We start from the raw sequence: 22,185 nt of genomic DNA on the forward strand, positions 1-22,185 counted from the left end.
CACGAAATCACATTGTTTCCTATCCTATCCCGTCTCCAAACTCCACACACGTTTCTGTGTAAACCCACCTCCACAGCTCTTACTCTTGACTCTTCGTTTTCATGTCACACCAGTCACACAACCACATTTTAGTGTGGGTACTAAAACTCCTTCATGCAGTACTCTGACCGCTGTCCCATTCAGGCTTCTGTTTCGTATCAAGGCCTTTATAGCACCAGCCACCTTCCTTCTCTTTGATACTTTACTTTCCATTTTCTTTGCACATATACTTCTCCTCTACAGGTCACACAGTACACTTTGTGATTGTTACGGGGATGTAGGATAAGTCACTGATACCAATTCTGCTTTAAAAAGGAGGGTATAGTAGAGGACACTATGGACCACCGTTTGTAATTACTGCACCCAGGTACTTAAACTCAGCATCAGCAGTGTAGGGAATCAATAGGCCAGCCCTGTAGAGACAACTGCTTATCTGCCATCGACGGGTCTGCTGAGTCAGGCATACCAAGTTAAGGAACAACAACACCGCCAATAGCCGCATAAATTCTCATCATTTCAAGTCTCTGTCACAGTGGAATTCACTGCGTCTCTTAACATAACTTTACTTCTGTCTGCACATACATTCAAGTCACGATGCTCACAGGCGGCAACAAAGCTGAACCAGTTTTCAAAGTTCGTATTTGCTATTAGCAAGTAATTCAGCCCCATCTGCATACTTAATTACTCCTTCAGTTCCAGCAACTTGCATAGGAACGTAGTAGATTGCAACACTACAGCTGGCAACATTAAAGATTGAGCTTTGACTTTCCAGCTAAAAACGTTCATAGCTGAATAATACGAAAATCAGTCTACTTGTCTTTCCACCATTTCAGATCATGGAGAACACAACAACAACGCATTATTGAAATATTGTTGCTTTTCACTTCCAGATTAAGATTCTGTAGAACATAGTTTCATTTCCCAGTCTTCACGAAATTTCTACAGCAGTTTTTAAGTGATGGATGGTGACTTTCTCACCATTTCCTGCTTGCTTCGGCTGGAAGGTTTGGTAGGTGTGGAGCAGCATTCTTGGTTTGCTGTCCTTGTCTCCAGCTCATAGAATTTGATGTCGCCATAGTTTTCTCTTTAACAAACAACCTCAATGAGACGATTAGGTCTGTTGTTATTTGCTTTCCTTTGTGCTCCTTTGTACAGCCAAGCCTCCCCCTCTTCTCTCTCCTATCTCATTCAAGCCTCCCCTGTATTTTTCTTAATTATCCTTCCCCTCTCTCAGACCAAACCCGTTCCTCCCACCCAGTCAGTCATTCTCTTCACTCCTCTTTCCAAACCTTCCTTCATTTCCTCCTCTAACCAGTCTTTCCACATCCTTCATTCCTACCTCCCCCACCCACCCGCACCCCTGGTCATCCCAGGGCAAGTATGGTCAAAACGCCGACTTGTCTCATAAGGTGCTGGTGTTCACATCTCTTAGCTCGCTGGCGGCCACGGCCCCTCCCGCACCTTACCGCACGGAGTTGACATTCGCATATATTCGGCTCACATTAATATCATTCTCTCTGGCTCGTTACCGCGTAGATTGGCTTCACGGTTTATATTTACGATGATGGGGTGGGGTTTGGAGATCCTGGGTGGCGTGGGCGGGTGTGGACGGTTGATTGAGTGAGAGGAAGAGCCGAGTGAATGTGGGTGGAATAGGGCGGTTGACGGAATGAGAGGAAGAGCAGCCTGGAAAGTGGATAGCCTAAGTGCAGATGATATTAGGATGGATGTGGGATGCAGTTTGGAGATTGTACGTGAAACTGGGGCTTTGGATGAGTATGTTTGTTGAAGCAGTGGATGGAGATGAATGGTTGTGGGATGTTGGTGAAGTTGTAGTTGTCTGTGGTTGGAACAAGTTGCCATTATGATGCACCTTAGGAATTTGAATGGTCTTGGTGCAGTTTAAATTGCTGTTTTGGTGTGTAGCCTAAGTGGCTGCAGGTGAGTTCAGGCTTGTTATGGATGATTTCAGATTATTATTGGGTGAAAAAATGTTTGTGTGAGGGTGTAAATGTGTGAGTGGTGAGTGAAGGTGGCAGGGGAATGGGTGTGAAGGAACTGGTTGGGAAGATTGGTGTGTGGATTGGTTGCTGGGGTTTGGGTGGTTGGGGGATAGAAGACTGGGTGGATGGGTGATTGGGTGGGTGAGTGGGTGGCTGGGGGGCATGATAGCGTTAGCTAAGAGGGCTTGAGTACAGAGGCATGGGGACTTGAAGGACAAAAGTGGAAGAGAGAGGATGTGGGAACGAAGAAGAGGGGAGAGAAAGTAAGAGGGAAGAGGAAGAGGAGAGAATGTGGTAAGGAAGGAAGCGACGAGCGAAAATGCGAGCAGGAGGAACCTCGAGGTTGAAAAAGAGAGTGTGGAGTATAATTGGGAAAGGAAAAACTGTGGAGAATTACAGCAGATTGAGAAAGATGAGGAGGAGAAAAGATGCAGAAAAAAAAAAGAAAGAAAAAGCAGGCGAGAAGTTATAGAGAAAAAGATGTGGATGTGATTAGGAACACATATACAGTGCACGGTGTACAGTAAGGGAGAGGTTGAGGAGAAACGTATTAAGTAATTTACATCGGATCTCTTGTGGCGTTAATGTGTTATGAATATTTGTGTTATCCTCACAGTCCAGTCACCTTATATACACCCAGTCTGGTTAATATATTTCTTCAGTTATTTCTCCTCATGTTGGATCAGTATATTCAGTGCTATGGTATTCTAGCCACTTGACTGCCTTGTGTTTTTACCAACAGAGCTTTCTTTATATCCCGCTGAATAATTTTGTTGAAATTCAAAAAGGGTTAAGTATTGTAGTGAGTGAGTTTTGTTTAACCGAGTGAGAGATGAGAGGCGAAGCACTGAAAGGGCTATAGAGAGGAGGGCTGGGTAGTAATTGCTCAGTATGGATTCTTTGTTGGAAGCTGTAGCTCCTATATGGTGTATTATCTAAGTCCTTTCGAAGGAGCAGTGAAATTGTTGCACTCTTCAATGAGCAATGCGAAAATGATGTATGTATGTACATTTTGAGCCTGTGTGGAAATACAGATGAATAATGAACGAAGTAGGAGGATTTTAAAATGAATGAGTTAAAATGGAAATGGAAGAGCTGAAGGAAGTGAAGTAGATGTATATGCAGAGGTTAAGTTGGGTTAAGTTAGGTTAGGAAATGCCATAGTTCTCACATTAACTTGACCTAAATTTTCTCCATTTTGCAGCTTATTTCCCGTAGCTCAGTGATAGAAAAGGATATTGCTACAGTCTTACATTCTTTTCACAGCACTTCTTCGTGACTAGAATGAAATTCTAGTGTTAATCCATTGCAACAACAAAGCATTGAAGCTGGGGCGATGGCAATTTTGGGTCGTTAGAGTAAAAATAGTGTAGTATTAAGAGTCAAAATATTTCCCATCCCTTAGCCTGGCCTGTAATAACCCGGTATAGTTTTTAGGTTCCACTCACCACCCGACCTGATTGGCCAGCCTCATTACTTCTAATTATGTTACCTTATCACACTGCTAGAGTCAGTTGCACCTTAGGGATTAGGCAACAAGCGTTTGAGAAAGATCGGCTGCTGTTCTATCTCGCTGCAGTTTAATTCCCTCATCGCAAGGACATGTTTTTCGATCATTTATGTAACCATTAAACGACCTGATTCAGTTATAGTTAGGGGAGACATCTTGGTGTAACGGGGTTCTTGGAGGCTATGTCTATCCCATCCAGTTAAAAAAGAGTCAGCCTGAAAAAAAAAAAATGTCTGCAAAGAAAAAGTATACAACGAAAAGACGTCACCTTTTAGAATTTTGAAGACAAGCACCATACCAATTACTCTGACAGAGGGACAGTTTTCGTCTCTGCGTCTGTAAAAGGAAGGAGACTGCATTTTTTTTTCTTATTAAATTGGTTGTTTCTTTGTGTTTGTTTAAATACGGCACCAGAGAAAAATGATTTGCAGTGGATAAGGAATAGGATGAGAGAGAGCGGGGTGGGGGGGGGAGGTTGTAGGTAGGGATGTACTGTACTAATATAAAAATAAGGGATGTATTAATATAGAAATATTTGATAATGTGTGGAACTGTGAGTGGAAAAATGTCAAACACAGAAAGATTACAATGAGAGAGAGAGAGAGAGAGAGAAAGAGAGAGAGAGAAGCATCACCATCACAATGCCAGGTGTGGACGGGGTGGGCTGGGGTCGCCGCGCCCACCATTAGCATCCTCTTGTGCTTTTGTAACCCGGGGTCAGGGGGCGGGCGGAGGCTTACCCCTTTGAAGCCATTGGATGTCTTTTTTGTTTTGATTCTCTTTTCACTACAACCACAAGATACTATTTCAGAGAATATCCTGGCATTAGAAATATTAATGACGGTATAATTTGTCCTTCCAGCTTGAACAGTCCCTCCTGAGCTGAGCTAAGTAATATGGAGATAAGAATAAAGCAGTAAAATTTGTCGCAGGATTTAAGATGTTAAGGCAGCACAGGGACTCAGGGGGAGATACGGGCATGGGTCTCTGTCCTTGAACTATTATCGAAAAGGTTGATGGCAAGGATTTAGCAGTTTTTCTGGGCCTTTCTTTTTTTTTTTTTTTTTTTTTTACATGCTTTCTTTTCTCTTTTCTGTCCTCCTACTTTTCCTCCCCTCAGTGGTAGGTGGATCCCCAGGGCACAGGAGAAACGCATTACCACTCTGGTATTCCCTGCGTGTCATAAGAGTAGACTAAAAGGGAAGGGGTGATGAGAGCTGGTAATCCCGCTGTCCTATATGTAGGATCTCCCTCATAATTTGATTCTTCCGATACCAACTCTGCCAACGCCGAATCTATCAGCGCCAAATCCATCAATGTCGAATCTGTCAATGCTGAATTTCCCAACGCCAAATCAGTCGACGCCGAATCTATCAACTTTGAATTTATTAACCGAATCAGTCAACGCCGAATTTATCAACGCCGAATCTGTCAAAAGATGTTAGGGAGCTTCCTCAACCGACGGGAATACGAGCCCTGGACACGTATTCTCGTCGGTTGAGAGAGCTTCCTGACACCTTTTTCCAGGCTATTTATTTTGTTTATTACACCTTATTGTCATCTTCTGCACTACATAAATCTTTCCAAGATCGCTATACTCTACATGATTAATGTACAAAAAGATATTAACTATCCATATTAAAAAACAAATCGCTAAGGCAGAGATGTTAGGAAGTACCTCAACGGACGATGACAAGAGCCCTGGACTCGTATTGTTGAGGAAGCTCCCTAGGACTTCTTCCATAGCTATTTATTCTTGGATATAAGTGGTTAATATTCATTTGTACGTTATTTATGCAGAGTATGGTGAGCTTGAAAGGATTTATATAACACGGAATAGACAGTAAGGTGTAATAAACAAAATAAATCGCTAAAGCAGAGTTGTTTGGGAGCTTCCTTAACCGACAAGAATACGAGGCCAGGTGTTTATGGGGGTGTGGCTGAGAGAGGGTACTGTTGACCCTGCACGCCACACCACACCCGACTGCTGCACACACTCACTCACTTTCTCACTCACTCAGCACACCAGCACTTTGTATCACCTTAAGGCATGTCTGTTCCTACTCATTAACGACACCTTTCATTAATACACCACCGTCATATATTCTTTCATACTTCATATCTCCAGATTGTTCTCTCTCTCTCTCTCTCTCTCTCTCTCTCTCTCTCTCTCTCTCTCTCTCTCTCTCTCTCCAAATGCCATCATAAACGCGTGCTAAATTCCCATTGCTTTCACCTTTAATGGCAAAATTTCACCAGAGTTGTCACTGTTTTTTTCCCAGTGGCTGTACTTGGCATCATAAGCCCCTGTGCTTATAAGGGAAAGCAAGAATTACTAACCACTATGTACACCAGTGTTGAAGTATCTTGTAAACACTAAGGGATCACACGGCAGCCATGTATGGTACCCAACGCCTCTCTTGTCCCCTTCCCTTTTTTTTAGTACTCATTCCCAGTCATATTCTCCCTTTACCTTGATTAATTATATATATTCTTCTCTTAGAATAAGGAATTAACCATATAAGAGCCGCAGTTCGTAAGAAATTTCTAAATAATGTAGAATAATTTCGACCGTTTTCATCGGGCAGTCGAATATTTTCGTTTTCACACACACACACACACACACACACACACACACACACACACACACACACACACACACACACACACACACACACACACACACACACACACACACACACACACACACACACACACACACACACACACACACACACACACATCCAAGCGTGTTCAAGTATTTACACGTACTCAGTATAACGTTTGTATACATAACACCTTAGCGCCAATATAAACATACCTTGTTGGCTCTGGTGAGGACGACGACACTCTGGGTCAAATGTCAACCAAATACATGTAACAAAGCCAAGATGGACGCTGCATTGTGTGTGTGTGTGTGTGTGTGTGTGTGTGTGTGTGTGTGTGTGCGCGTGTAAGGTGACAAATGCTGGAAACCTGCAATATCTCCACCCTCCCAAGCATAATGGCCTCTTCTTCATCTGTTTTATTTTGCTCACTACTTTTCATTTTTTCATATTCTCTTCATCTCCCACTTGAGTATATCACTTTTTTCCTCAGTTTTTTTTTTCCTGTTTATCACTGTTCCCCCTCACTTTCATTTTCTTCTTATTGTCATCTCTTTCCCCTCAGTTGCACTGTATTTGCTCAGTTTCATTCTGCTTCTTTCTTTATTCTTCCAAACACTTTTTCAGTTCGCTGCCAGTTCATTTCCTCACCAATTTTCTTCAAACTTGGTACACTTTTGTTCCTTGGGCTAATAACCTCGAAGATCCCCTAGTTATTTTTTCTTACTTTTCGTTTTCCCTGGTAGGTCATAGATAAAAATAATGCAAACATTTTTAATGAAACGAGGTAACATAAATCCATAGAGTTCACTACCTTCTGCGAGGAGGAACGTACTGTAACTGTGTGGGAACCATCCTTCATTCTCTTGGAAATTTTGGCGGTGTGTAATATCTTCTCTATCAGCTTGTGTTATTCCCCATATTTACTTTTTTTCTCTCGTCCCTTCAGTTTTAATAGTGTTTTCTCTTTCTTCGTCTTCTTCATTTACTCACATTATCATCCTTCCCACTGTCCTTTGTTCTCTTCGTTTTCCCGTCGTATCTTATTCCATGACGTTCTCCTGATCGCCCACGTGTTTCAACTCCTTTATCCTGCCCACACTCTCTCCCTTCTCCTCCACTGTACTCTCTCCATTCTCTCTCTCATCCTTTGCCACCTGTTCATCCTCCATACCATTACCTTCCTTTCCATCCGTTCAGTATTCCCGGCCTGTCTCTCTCCATCGCGATTCTTCTATAATTTTGTCCCACCACCCTTCGATTGGTCCAGTGCCTTGTTCAGTCTCTTCCTCTTCCCATCTTCTTTCTTTTCCCCATCCACATTCCTAACTCTATTCCTTCGATCTGTCGCTCCTTGTCATTCTTCCCCGACATATGATTTTCTGTAGGTAAGGGAAGGACTTTAGTATGAAATAGGATGAATTTCCATTAACCTTTGCAATAAGACACTAACTTTTTCCTTTTTAGTTTATTCATACTATCTCCACACGATTTTATTCTGATAAGGAAGGATCTGCACGTATTCTGGTGGAGTCCTGTCGATGTTTATTGCTGCTGTTATTTTTGTCCTTCGTGTTGCCGTTACTGCTTGCAGTGTTTATATAAAAAATCCTTAGTAATTAAAGTGGTGCTAGACTAGACTCAAACTGACTAAGAGAACGGACAGAAACAGCCAGTGATTACTCAGAGAGAGAGAGAGAGAGAGAGAGAGAGAATCTACAGCGACGCAGTTGATGTAGGAGTATCTGATAGGGGGTTAACTGCCTTCTAAATACCAGGCCATTACGCCATAATAAATCTAGACTGTAAGCGAGCTCTGGTGCCGATGCTCTCACTTATCGTACCCAGTATTTTACTTCTCTCAATCCGTCTCTCCCTGCTGCATATGTTTTTCTTCATTTTTTGTCCTTTCTGTCCAAGCCTCACTTTTCCCTTCCTCCATTAATTTGTCCACATATGTCTACACACTACTCCTGTCTCCCTACCCCCTTATTCGCCTACCCACCCATCGCTGTCCTCCATTCCACCTCACCCCACTCCACTCCGCCCGACTCCATCTGCCTTCACTTTGTCCCCTGTCCTACGTGGTCCGGCCCCACCCTTCCCTAGTCCCTCCCCGCTCCAACTGAGGTACTGAAACATCACCACCGCCATCGCCGCCGCTGGTAGTGATATAAATGATATCAGGGATGGCTTATAAATATATGCTAGAGAAGAGAGTCAATGCTTATACTAAGGTTTGGTAGCAAGAAGGGTAGTTACATCTCCTGTAGTCATGCTCTCATTCGTTATAGACGTTGGTTGTAATATAACAATGTTTTGTCTCCCTCCTTTCATCGACGCCTCTCTTTTACAGTGTCTCTCGCCTCTGTGTCTGTTATTAGGGTGCTTGTTTTTTTTTTTTTTTTTTTTTTTTTTTTTTTTTACTCCTCCCTTCTGTACTTCAGTAATGAATAATAGAGGTCAAACGTTGTGTTGGGGGTTCGTTGAGGGGGAGCTGCATAACAAGAGAAGGGGTACAGTCGGCATCAAAAGTTCAATCGCCTCTCCTACCTCTCTCTTCATCGACTTTAGTAAATAAGTGTGGTGCCTCTGCAGCAGACGACACTGATTACATTGATGTGAAACCAAATGAAGTCATTAATGTCGACTGCAGCGGATTCACCACACTAATTTTCATATAGCATGGAAAAAGAAACAGGAGTGGCGACAGGACTTTTGGTGCTGACTGAACGTCTTGCTTCAGCCAAGTCCTGTCTTCGACGATTCTCGCGAGGTGTATGTTGATGCATGACCTAATTGTGAGTCGTGATTTGCTTGACTGCATTCTTCACTTGTGCTGACCAGTTTAGCTGACTGTAGCATTCCTCTCTATCTAACAGTAATTATTATATATTGGTCACGTCACTGGGCTATACATAAATGATGTTTTCACTCACTGTTATCTGGGCAAAATAAATGTTCATCCAGCTACCCTAGTGAAGATAATATACTAGTAATTTTATAAGTTGCCTGTGAGACTGTTATTTGTTCAAATAAATATATTTAAGAGAACTAAGCTGATCATAAATATATACAGAGTGTTTCACGACTTTACGTACTAACTTCAGGTGATTCCTGAGGCCAATCCATGATATTCTGTTGATGTTCTACGAACATGCGTTAGATTGGCATCGCTTGTGAAGAGCGCACTTTAATTTAAATCGTGGTAATGGGAAAAAATTCCAGCGTCCACTCCGCATTGCTAAGCACTTTACTCCTCATCGCTGTAGTTTTTGGTTGGACAGTGCTTGCTTATTATTGTTTAAATTATTCTTGGTAAAAATTAAGTGAAGTATAGAGGTTGGCAACATGGGATGGAAAATGACATTTTGTACCGTTGCCACCAATCCTATTTCAATACCCTTTACTCCACAACCGTTGTGAGTTCGATATATACATACATACATATATATATATATATATATATATATATATATATATATATATATATATATATATATATATATATATATATATACAGTATATATATATATATATATATATATATATATATATATATATATATATATATATATATATATATATATTCGTAGAACAGAACATTTCTGACTTAGAATGATCTCTGGAAACATCCCCTAAATGGGACATAAGAGTGCTGTTTTTACTTTTTAATGTTGTTTTTCAGTTATATGCCGAAACGAATGATTATACGAGTATGATTCAGTTTGATAGTGCTAAAATGGCACTGTATTGCGTGTCGTTGGTAATTATATACACTAAGGTTAATTATTATAATTGGTTGTAGGCTGTAAAATACGGAGTACATGATAATGGTCTTTCGTTGTCAGTAGTGAGTTACTTATAGTGTAATATGCCACCCTCTTGACATTAATTTTTGTTAGGAAAAAGAAAAAAAATCATGAGATGTACGGTACGGTGTGTTACGTACAGTAATGTATATACAGATCCAAATTATTGTTGTTGTACCTTCCGGATTCTTAAAAAAAGAAAAAAATCCTGAATACTTATTTTCTTCGTTATGTTATTAAGAAAGTTTTCGTGGAGACGGGTTGTGGGTGTGTGTCTTTGGGGGGGGGGGAATAAAACTTTTGAGTCCACCCTCAGAACGTGACCATAAACATGTCTGGTCAAGAACAGGGGAGAAAGGTAGTGACTTGATAAGTGTCCTGTCGTGACCTCTGCTGACCTGCTGGTGGGAGTGACGTGTTAGGCTGGCCGGTGCCTTTACCCTCACCGCCGCCATAGAGTGCAGTGTCACCAGTAGTGTCACCAGTAAAAACAACAAGTCACGGAGCAGGCGGAGTGGAGCTGATGCATGTAACGCCAGAAAAGCCAGTAGTTTCACCCAACATACTCAAGATCTGCCGTGAAGTTTGTGACAGAAATGGAAGCTCAGAGTGAACAGTAAGGTGACGTTAACCCCGTGAAAGATATAACTATCCTTCAGCCGGAGAAAATTATTATGCCTTAGCCAAAATAAGATAATTGAGACCACTTTTTCTCATAGATACAAAGAATTTTTCTGCTATTCCACGGATTTTGTGGTGGAATATAGTTTATAATGGATGTTCAAAATCCTTACCAGAATTTACGTTTCGTTGAGCCATCACCAACCTTTTGGCTGCTGATGAACAACGCTGACTAGAAATATTATCACACAGGTCTGACTATCCCTGTTCAGTAAACTCATATACAAGTTTCCCCTGTTGTATGTAGTGTGTCGTGTACTCTGATAAAGTCAATGTTATGTCATATGGATAGAAAATCTGATGTTTAACTGCATGCTAGCGGAAGAAGAAAGATATGGAGAGTGATAAATAGTGATGTCGTTGTATTTTTAGTCGCCTTCCTCCTCCCACCTCCCACTCCGAACTTTACTGTGGTCAGGAGGAACATGCAACATCAGCTACGTTCCAACGCCCATCACCCGTAACTTGTGGCTCAGGTGTGTGTGTGTGTGTGTGTGTGTGTGTGTGTGTGTGTGTTAAGAACAACACACCACCAATTATGCTTTAACACCCACCCTCCATCACCCTTAACTTGTGGCTCAGGTGTGTGGCGGAGGAGGGAGGGGAAGGGGGGAGTAGGAACAACTAGGAGCAGGATGGACGGGGCACGAACATGGTAAGGGGAGGGGGTGGGGGGAGGAGAAGGATAGAGGAGGAAGATTGAGAGGTGGAGGGAAGCTAGGACAGGAGAAAATCCTTGATAACTGTTTGTTGGTTCGATTGTTTTTGTATGGTTTTCCACATTGTGCATAATTGTGCATAAAACCCGGGAGTCACTGGACTAGTATGCTGCCACTTTGCCACCAGGCGCCTGCCATGGAAGAAGAATTACACGGAGGAGACAGAGTTTCATTTTAATTTTTGAAAACGGGGGGAAGAAAAGAAATTTACATGTTAAGGTGTTATTATCACACCTATAGAGTAAAAGCAAACTCCAGGTAAGCACTGTCGTAGCCATCTTGGATTTATGCTTATTAATGCCTACACATCAGCATATTTCTTTTCCCAATAGGTTTCCCATGATCAAATGCCATATAATATGCTTTTAAACAGATTAAAGTTACTAGTTACAAACTGTGGCGCTGACAAGGAGCCCAAAAGTAATGGGACTGTGCACTCTGAGTGACGCGAAGCAGATGCAGCGCCCACTTGGGAACCAAGCTCCTTATATTTCCTTGCAGCTCGCCATGGGGAAGGATCCTGGTCTGACCCTGGTGAGGCGCTGTCCACGATACGGGAGAGCCGGCTCCCAACACGGTGTACGTTCCTGTCGGAGGGCCACATAAAAGCAGTTAGGCTTACATACGTACTTGTGGTCGATGGATCTTTAAGGTCAGACCGTATTATGACTGGACTACTATAGTTAACGTCACGACTCACGACGAGATAAACCTGAATAATTTTGATGCGATTAAATATTTTCTCTCCAATTTACTGTGGACGGACGAGATGGAGGGATGGAATGGAGAGGTATATGAGAGATGGGGGTGTGAGCTGGGAGCAGGGCAGTGAAATGGCAGGGGACGGCGACATGGAGGCGATTTGTTTGTGGCCACCCCTTACGGGATTACGGCGTCTGGCAATAGATACACATAGATTTAAACGGAGCTTGGTAGCAGGATCGAATGCATTTAAGAACAGTATGTCAAAAGTCAAAGTCACATGGGAAGGTCAAATTAGTTTTCATCCGATTTTCACCTAAGTTGGTGGAAGGATGAAGGGAAATCAGTTTTGAGAACAATCACTCAAAGGTCAGGGCCACAGGATAAGGTCAAATTTCGACCCTGTGTTGATGTGTGCTTCTATTTATACGATATTTGTCAGCATCTGCTGCGTTTTCCTGCACTAATTTTATTTTATTTTTGTTGGTGTCACACGATTATATTCAGGTTCGGAGAGCCCTTGTAGTGACTGAGCTAGATACACTACATTAACTCCATTAGTTCGACTTGGTTGGTTTTATTTGTTATCATTTTATTTTATCTATTATTTATCTGCGATCGCCGAAGGATGTTATTCAGGTGCCTCACAAACGCCTGAGGGGTAAAGGCATTCTCTGGAGTGCCAAGTTATGCACAGGGGTGTAGTGCTGCCATGTGTCCCTCAATACAGGGTGGCCAATATACAGTATAACACCCCACTAGAAACTCACGTGGCAGAATCTTATGTGTTGCGGGGACGGTTCAGTCGGCAAGTATGACCGTAGTTGTGGCATATGAAGTAGGAAATGAAGAATGCTGCAGGGTATGTACTGGTAATATTGGCTGCGTTCGTTTCATTGCTCACATACCTGAAGTTATAATGTATTTTGTGGAAATGCACTTGAATAAATGAGAGAGAGAGAGAGAGAGAGAGAGAGAGAGAGAGAGAGAGATCACAGGGAAACAAGCTTTTACATTTGTCAGTGGTTAAACTGGCTATATTCAGTTTACATATTAAAGGTATGTTCTAGAGAGAGATTGACCTAACCCACCAACAAGCAAGAAAATATCCATTTAATCGGGTCGTAATTGGGCAGTATATAATCGATAGGTAAGAGGAGCGAGTGTGGAGAGACGAAAGGTATGTGCTTGAGTGGAGAGGAGAGGTGGAGGAAGACGAGGGGTTTGTTCAAGTATCGGATGTGTACGGTGTACGAGAAGAGAAGCAGAAAGGAAAAATGGATCATTAGAAGGAAAGCAAATACTGTGGGTAATATTTAAATACAGTAGCTTAGTATATTTGTTTATATCATTCTTCGGACTTATTTCATGTTCACAATATATTCTTGGTAACTAAATGAATCTGAAAATAGATTTGATGCTTCATGAGATGGAAAGACTTGTAGCTTAACATAAATAAACAGGAATGTTTTGGAATGCACTAATGTATCCCTTTAAAGTGTTGGATATTAAATTTCTCCTTTTTAAAAGACTGATCACGGTAGCAGACGAACAGTGGATGTTGCCTTTTCTCATTCCAACAGATATTTTTCTTAACGTACGTAATCGGCATGACGCAATAACCACATGTCATTACGTTCCATGACCATTTGTCCTTGAAGTGTGCCTAATAATGATTGCTGGATGACATACTGTACATCAGAAAATAAAACAGTACCTTGCATTTGGTGGCCAGTGTCGGGGCTCTAGATCAAACTTGCCAACCGTTCCTCGAAATATCGCAGTAGTAAATTTGTGTGTTGCACCATTTTTGCTATACTTATATCTAATTAGGTATAAGTATTAGGGAGTATGTTTAGTTTTACGGTTATTGGAAGTTAGTAACTGGTGTTTCAAGTCCTTTTGATATTGTTGTTAAAAATGTGTGGTTGTGTATCCTGGTTAGGCGCCGACAACCCCAGCGCACCTCCCACTGTCCCACACATCATCGTCAGTTATGCGCTCCTGTTGGGTCGTGGGCTCGTGGTTTTCCTCTGTGCCACTGTTTGGTGAACTGAGCTGCTTTGAGGTGATCCGATGCTCACGATAGTGTATAAACGAACCACCAGTGAAACTTTTGACGTGGAAATTGTAACTAAGTGTGAAGGTGAAAAGTTAAAAGGATAATAAGTGAGTGATCTGTACTCGGCTTTGCGTTGATTTGACGCTTTATGAAACGAAACCAGTGATGGTGTTGGCAGGCTGAAGTTGTGCAGGTTAGTACTATACTGGTGGATGGGACAATGTTAGCGAGCAGGGGAAATTGGAAATAAATTAATGTATAGCCTGCTGTAAGTCAGCAGATATGGTGTGCAGGTAGGGTCGGTTTTTAGGCTGATTATTATTATTATTTTTTTTTTTTTTATTATTTTTTTTTTTTCAGCTCATAAGTCCGTCTAGGGATCCCCCTCCCACGTACTCTTCTTCCCCATGGACCTGTTTCCACTGGCTCCATTTTCCTCTGTGCACCTATTTTCCCTCAGTTTTCCCTTATGGACCCCCTGTATGCTTCCCCCTGGACCCAGTTTCTTCGATGATGTTGTTTTGCCATGAACCTACATCACATGGCCCTATTTTCAACCTATGGACCTATTTTCCCCCATGGGCCAATTTTTCCCATGGATTTATTTTTCCTCCTTGGACCTATTTCATCTCCATAGACCTGTTTTCCCTCCATGGACCTATTTTCCCCCTAGACATAATCTTCCCTGTGAAGTACATGGCCATGCTTTCACCTAGGAACCTCGTATCATCATTGGACCTATGTAAATATTTGGACCTATTTTTCTACTTGGACCAGTTTCCTCAACGTATTTATTTCTCCAAGAACCTTTAATCCCACATGGACCCCGGGCAACTGTAGACCTGTTAAAAATACACCATGGACCTGTTCCCTAGTGGACATGCTTAGCCCCATCCACCCACACACATAACCAACCCTCCCCCCCGGCAATCTAATCGTGCCTTGTCTTTCAGTAAGCCACACATCCACTCACCCACCCACAGAGCCCACCCACTCATCTGCTTACCCACCCACCCACTCATCTACTTAACCACTCACCCACCCTCCCACAAAGTCCACCAAACCAACCCGACCACCAACCCAACCACGCACAAAGCTTACAAAGCCCACCCACCCACCCAGTCCACCCACCCACTCCTCCCACCCCGTCCACCCAACCACCCACCCAGTCCACTCACCTGCCCATCCTGTTCACTCATCCAACCCTCCCTTGCCGCCCGCCCCCTACCCATCCTGTCCACTCCCCCACCTATCCATCCCCACCCAACTCCCATTCTCCCGCTTCACCCCATCCTCTCACCCACCCACAACCCCACCCCGCCCTGCCGCACACCCACCTCACCCTGCTTACCCTCCTGCCCACACCGCCCACCCATTTACCCACCTACCACCCAGACCCACCCCATTCCTCCACTCATCCACCAAGCCCACCCCACTAGCCGGCAACGCTCACTCCCCCACTTCATTCACCCCGCCTTTCCACCCACCCACCAGCCAACCAGCTTTTCTCACCCTGCCCAACCAGCCCCCACCCCACCCCTCTGATCGCCCACCCAACCCCACCCCGCCGCTCACCCATCCCACCCAATCCTTCCGCCCACCTCGCCTACTCCTTGTAAGTAGTAGTAGTAATAGTAGCAGTAGCAGCAGCAGTAATGGTAGGAGTAGTAGTAATAGTATCAGTAGCAGCAGCAGCAGTAGTAGTAGTAGTAGTGGTAACGACAGCCGAATGGTTGTTGCTAGTTGTACTGAATTTGGTAAATGTTTACAGCATAGCCTATCCGTCAGTTCGTGAATATTATGTGGCAGGAAATGCGACACGTTTGGTAAAAAAAAAAAAAAAAAACGCCAAGTCAGGTGGAGGTCTTAAGTGTGTGTGTGTGTGTGTGTGTGTGTGTGTGTGTCGGTAATGGACACAAATTCCACATACATATATACGATTCCTAGAAATCACCTAGTAACTGTATTTACTGTAAACCAAAATAAGTCATTTACATTACTTCAAGCAAATCACCCATCTTGAGATAAGGTCTCTCCCTGCCAGGCTCCAAGTTCCTCTTACTGCTTCTTTGGCTCTTCCACTTCATATAATTTTTTCTTCCCTCGTGCACGTCCTTTTCTTTTCCTTTTTAATGTCATGTCATTTTCATATCTTTCCTTATTCCTTCCAGGTTCTTTTTCTCCATCCAACATTTCAGTTACTTTCCTATGCGTTCCTTCTCATTTGCATCAACATTCCTCCCTCCCTAATCACACATCTCCCTTTTACATACATCTTCCTCAATACTCTGTCTGGCCCCAAAAGATATCCATCACGCCAAAGGGCAGAAGCTCCAAGAAGACAGACTCACAATTACTAGCCCAAGTGAGGGTTTCATTAGGTCAGCGTTTAAGGCAGCTACCGATATCCTTCATTCATGATAAGATCCGTTTTTGGAAAGTATTATATCCCGGCTTTTCAGTGAGTTTTACGACCTTGAGAGGCAAAAACAAGATAATGGGTACTTTAGAAACATAGCGATGGTGGTATGGGTCTGGAGTGGGGAAACCAAAAAGAATACGAGTGCCAGGTATATATGTGGTGAGGGAAAAATAGTAGGAGTTAGTGAATATGGTGGAAGGGATGGAATGTAGTGAAGAGAAAAAAAACTGAAAGAGAAAGAAGGGAGACAGAGAGGAATGAGACAAACGTCCTTTCCTTACACCAGTCATATTAGCACCACATTCCCCTCTTGTCTCTCACGTAGACGGCTTCGTCTTCGTTTCACTTCGGGTGTAGATGGTTGGTTCCAAAAGTACTTTGCTCCCATACTAAGCTATATTAATGGTATCTAGCTTTTCAGATCAGTTGTTAAAGCTCTTTCTCGCTTGGGGTAGTGACATATTGCTCTTATATAAATGGATTCTTGTTACTCCTTTAGGCTAACTGTGATGCGAAATGTGTAACGCAGTCATAACCGGGACGCAGCGACGTAATCTGTGGTCGCATGTCATAGTTATTTGAAGGCTAAGTTACTATTGCATATACTGTAATTGTAGCTACAAATAAACAAGATGTGGCAAAGTTAGGGCATGTAGACACTCATGAAGGTAAGGCGTATCCTCACGGATGAGTCAACGGCACATAATATACAGTATATACACCTCAGATTTCCATAGCGCTTCTCATCCTACGAGTACTTTAAATAATTCTTTCATGGTGGTCGCGGGTCATTTCTCCATTGTGAGAAACTGGTGGTCCTCTGCTCTACGAATCAGTTGCCCATCAGAACCAGAAAACATTATGTCTTGAAGCTATATATTTTTATAGCCCCAGTGTGTAACCAGCCATATCATGCAATGGCTAGATTATTTAGAAATTTTGTTAAGTGACTATTCACTTATTTCATGAAACGCTTAAAATCTTCAGTTACATCGTGAAATTCTGAAATTCAACCGTCGCTGTTTCATAGTGCTGCCCAGTTGGGTTACCTTGCATATGACTGGTGTGCTGAACATTGCAGTAAATCTGGAAACCAATACCGAAATATCTCAGAAACTGCTAAAAACTAATAGTATGCCATTATATATCAAAGTCATTTTGTGAAAATGCTGATTCATACACTTAAAGCTTAATGAATACAATTGCTCTTACTGTATAAACTTGTACATGAGAGATTGCTAAGACAACGACTCCTACTTAAACTTAGCCGTATAGCACATGCACATATTTCGTAGCACAGGTGTTCTTGTCAGTACCACTGTCGCACCTCTCAAAACCCTGACCACGACTGACTGTAGACTTCAGAGCTTGTCGAAAGGAGTCCAGCTAATCTTCACTGATATCACTGAGTAAAAAGTATCCTAGAGCAGAGATCGTATTAATTTCATGCGTACTACGTCCTGTTACCTTTAACGGCTGTAGTATGTAGGTCGTTGTCACTGCGACCGGTGATTGCACTAAGTACGTGAGTCCTCCCTTCCGCAATCGACCGTGGGAATAGGAACAGCGACAACGTTTGTCTTATATTTCCCCATCCTTCAAGTCTGTACGGCTGCACTTTACCATACGCTCTGTACAAGATAGCGTTGCTTGTTGGTTCCTTTTCATTTGAGCAGCTATGTCATATCTGCATTGTGCAAATGGTGAAGGCTGCTTCTGAATGTGGACTGGTGGTAAGGCTGAGAGGTTGTGCAAGTTATATTGAAGGCTGACGGGCTGGTGCCACAGGCTCTGCTAAAGACTGAAGAGTGTGAGCTGTTGTTGGCCATGCTTAAGGCCGAGGCGGTGTTAGTCATTCTGTATTGTAGTAAAGACAGCAGACGATAAATCAAAAATCGCACTGTACCAAAGGCAAAAGACAACTAATTAATTGCTAAACTTTCCTTTTATAAGCACCCACTGACTCTGTGTGTGTGTGTGTGTGTGTGTGTGTGTGTGTGTGTGTGCTGTTCTGTAAGTGCCTCAGTGCCCCACGTGTTTGTGTACCGGTGCTCAGCTGGTAAACATGATGTGAATTTGTCACATGTCATATTAGGGTAACCTATTTCAGCCCCCTCACGAAATGATAAAAGTAGAATTTCAGTCATTTCTAGTAAGGGTCAAATATTTTACCCATCACGGGAAGACACTCTTCGGCTAATTACGAGCGAGCAAGCAAAGCGAGCCAGCGATTTATCTCTGTTAAGTTTGGAAATGAGCGGCCCAACCTGACCGTCACGCTTACCATAAATTAATAACTTTATCCTATGTGACGTAGAGTTGAAATTCTTTCTGCATGTGATACATTCATTCAGTAAATTCTTTTCATCAACTGAAAACTCATCCTTAAAGGCGTACGAACCCCTTGGAATCTCGAGATTTCCAAGGGAATGTTCGGCTATAATCGGTGAACGCCTCAGTTACGAAATCAAATTTACGAAGATTTTCATTCCTAACACGGAGATTGCGCCAGTTATTTTCCATTAACTTTTTTGCTGTTTTGATGGTGAAATCACCAAGGGAAAACACCCCATTTCTGGCTTTACTAGTCTCATCAATAACTAAGTCTATATCGTTTCAGTTTCGTCGACAAGGCAGGTTGGCAGCGGAGACTGTAGAATTTATATATCAGAGGGAAATTGTGATAACATGGCGCTCGCTTGCTCATCACGTGCTCACAAAGCTCACTTCTGGTATATAAAACAGATCTGCTCACTCACTAAGGCGTGTGCAAGGCAAATTTTACAATTCATTCAGTTTTGACACATGTAGATTCACCAGGAAATAAAACGCATCCACAGATAGGGTGCAGACTAAGCCGTGTCTAGATCAAAGGGATGCTGATCATGTTCTAGGCAATTTGCTTATCAATGGATCCTGGTGTTATCAGAGAGCTCCCATGTTCTTACGCTCTCCCCCGCCACCATCTCTATTCCTCTCCTTATCTAGCAGTTTCTACTATCTGTTTCTCTGTATCTCTCGGCCGTTTCCCTCCATCTCGCCTCCACCCTTGATATCTCCTCTCTCTTATCTCTTGTATGTATATGTTTATTCCAGTTGTCCTCTCTGTCTGTCTGTCTGTCTGTCTGTCTCTCTCTCTCTCTCTCTCTCTCTCTCTCTCTTATCCGTTTAACTAATTGCTTATTGGCGAATGTTTCATGACACCCCCGCCCCACGTGCAAATCACACCATTACGCTTCTCACTGACATCGTTGCACTTGTAGTTTAACTAACGCCGCACAGCTGTATTCATCAATCTAAAATACTTGTTATCAAAAGGACTAAGAGAAAAATGCAAAACTCTTTCTTGATGCATTCGCGAAGCTATGATGCCATAATTAGGTTGGTCTACAACCTTAGACTTATCAGTTTGTAATATGTTATCCTGAGGTTTTCTTCCTGGTACAGGCCAGCCACGCGATGCAGTTGCCCTCGCACGAGTAAGTTCAACAACAAGGCTGTCTGTAACTCTTTTACTTTCATTTATTAAAATTGGAGATTTGTAGCGCTCGTTTTTACAGAATAACCATATCCTGCGCAATGGCGGCTACATTGTGCATGCCCCTTTTTTGTGGAGATGCATCGTCGCAGAATTGATTCTAAGGGGAAGTCCTTCGATGAAACAAGAAGGGAAGTCGCGGTCGGTGTCGGAGGGGAGGTAGAAAGAGACAATAAATTAAGGAAGAAAGGAGCAAAGGAGACAGAGAGGGGAGGGGTGGCAAGGTCCGATCTGGTGCAGCCGTGCAGGGCGGTGTTAGGGAGAGAAGGATGATGACTACCGGACCGCCAATGACAGACTGTAGTGTCCACTAACTGATTTTCCCAGTCCCGCCTTCACATATACGGTGCCCTTTGTCTGTGCGCGAGTCACTCGCCTACACATGGTGCAGCGCCAGACAAGAGTTGGGGAGGAGATGGAGGTGGGAAAGATGTCGGCAACATTGTAGTTTAGCCCTAGTGGCTAAATAAGAGGTTGTGGTGCTGTCCAGAGCGCCGCTACCTTAATTGACGACAGGCAAAGTTGACCTCCAGATAAAGGCTTGTGAGGCAGCCCGGACGCACAAAGGGTCAGCTTACTTGTCCATTGTGACACAAGGAGATAAATTATTTCACACCTGCTTCTTCTCCCGACGTTTAACAGGAGTGAATGATTACCCAACATAGGAAACACCTGCTAGTTTTCTTTTTGGCATAACTTTTCCACCCTGTCAAAATCTGTTACCGTAAAGGGCTATACTGAGGAATTTTATGATGGCAACAAAGGATATGTAATGGATGAAGTGTTTAGTGATTGGTGTAGAATGATGGTTGTAGTAAAACAGGACTGGTTTAAAATGGACGTTGGAGTAAAATAATGTGTGTGATGTTTTCATAGTTCTTCAGTGGTTACAAGGTTGAGGTAATGGCAGACCAAGATGAAAGTGATGGAAAAGTTGAATGGACTGATGAATGCAGACAACATTGAGCAAGTATGGAGGTGCACCTATGTTTTCATGGCACTCACTCGCTCGTACACACACACACACACACACACACACACACACACACACACACACACACACACACACTCTCTCTCTCTCTCTCTCTCTCTCTCTCTCTCTCTCTCTCTCTCTCTCTCTCTCTCTCTCATTTCATATAAACAATACAATATCCTCTAAATTAAATATGCCATATGGAGTCCCTCAAAGTTCTATTTTAGGACCGATATTATTCAGTATATATGTAAATGATATGCATGAACGGTTTAAAAACATTACCCTAGTACAATACGCCGACGATACCCAGTTCCTTCACAGTGGCTGTGTAAATGAAATTAATCAATTAGTACACAAAACTGAAGAAACTTTAAGAAAGGCTAGAATGTATTTCCTTCAAAACGGACTTCTGCTAAACACAAACAGGACGCAGTGCATCTTCATAGGTATTGTACATGCCAGTCGATATCACAAGTACCTGATGGCAGTACCATTCATTTTCATGACACCACACTCCAACTTACTGACACTGTGAAGAACCTTGGCTCTTATACGGAACGGTTCATGACCTTTGATATTCACATAAATGAAGTAAGCAAGAGAGTAATGGGAACTCTAATGTTTATTAATGGAATATAACACTGTGTTGATAAAGATACTCATTTAATCATGATTAGATTTCTGGCATTAAGTTACTTAAGTCACATATCTTGGTTAGAATGTTAAAATCTTTTATGGTGGCTAATTGGATGAGCAGCTTAGCGCATTGCGAGAGATGGGAGGTTCCCCTACAGCACCAGTACTGCTGTAATGGATAATGACCCAACTCAGAGCCCCGGGTGTCGGGATGGGAGGTGTGGTGTGGATGGTGGACCCTGTACAAGTCGCTCTCACGGTTCTTTCTCATGGACAACTGACTGGACCTCGCTGTTGAACATGTGTGGAATATTGGTGAAGAGTAAGTGGACTGACTGGAGATGCTGATAAGGGATAAACTTGAAGTTGGAATAGGATCGTCACTTAAACGAGAACACTAAGATATGAAACAAGAGAAGTAAATCTGGTGAGGTAACTATTACTAGTTTTGAGAGTGAGAAGCCCTCGTTGTTACAAAT

Source organism: Coenobita brevimanus, chromosome 93 (genome assembly GCF_032717465.1).
Source record: "Coenobita brevimanus isolate Jiangsu-jjx chromosome 93, ASM3271746v2, whole genome shotgun sequence".
Lineage (NCBI taxonomy): Eukaryota > Metazoa > Arthropoda > Malacostraca > Decapoda > Coenobitidae > Coenobita > Coenobita brevimanus.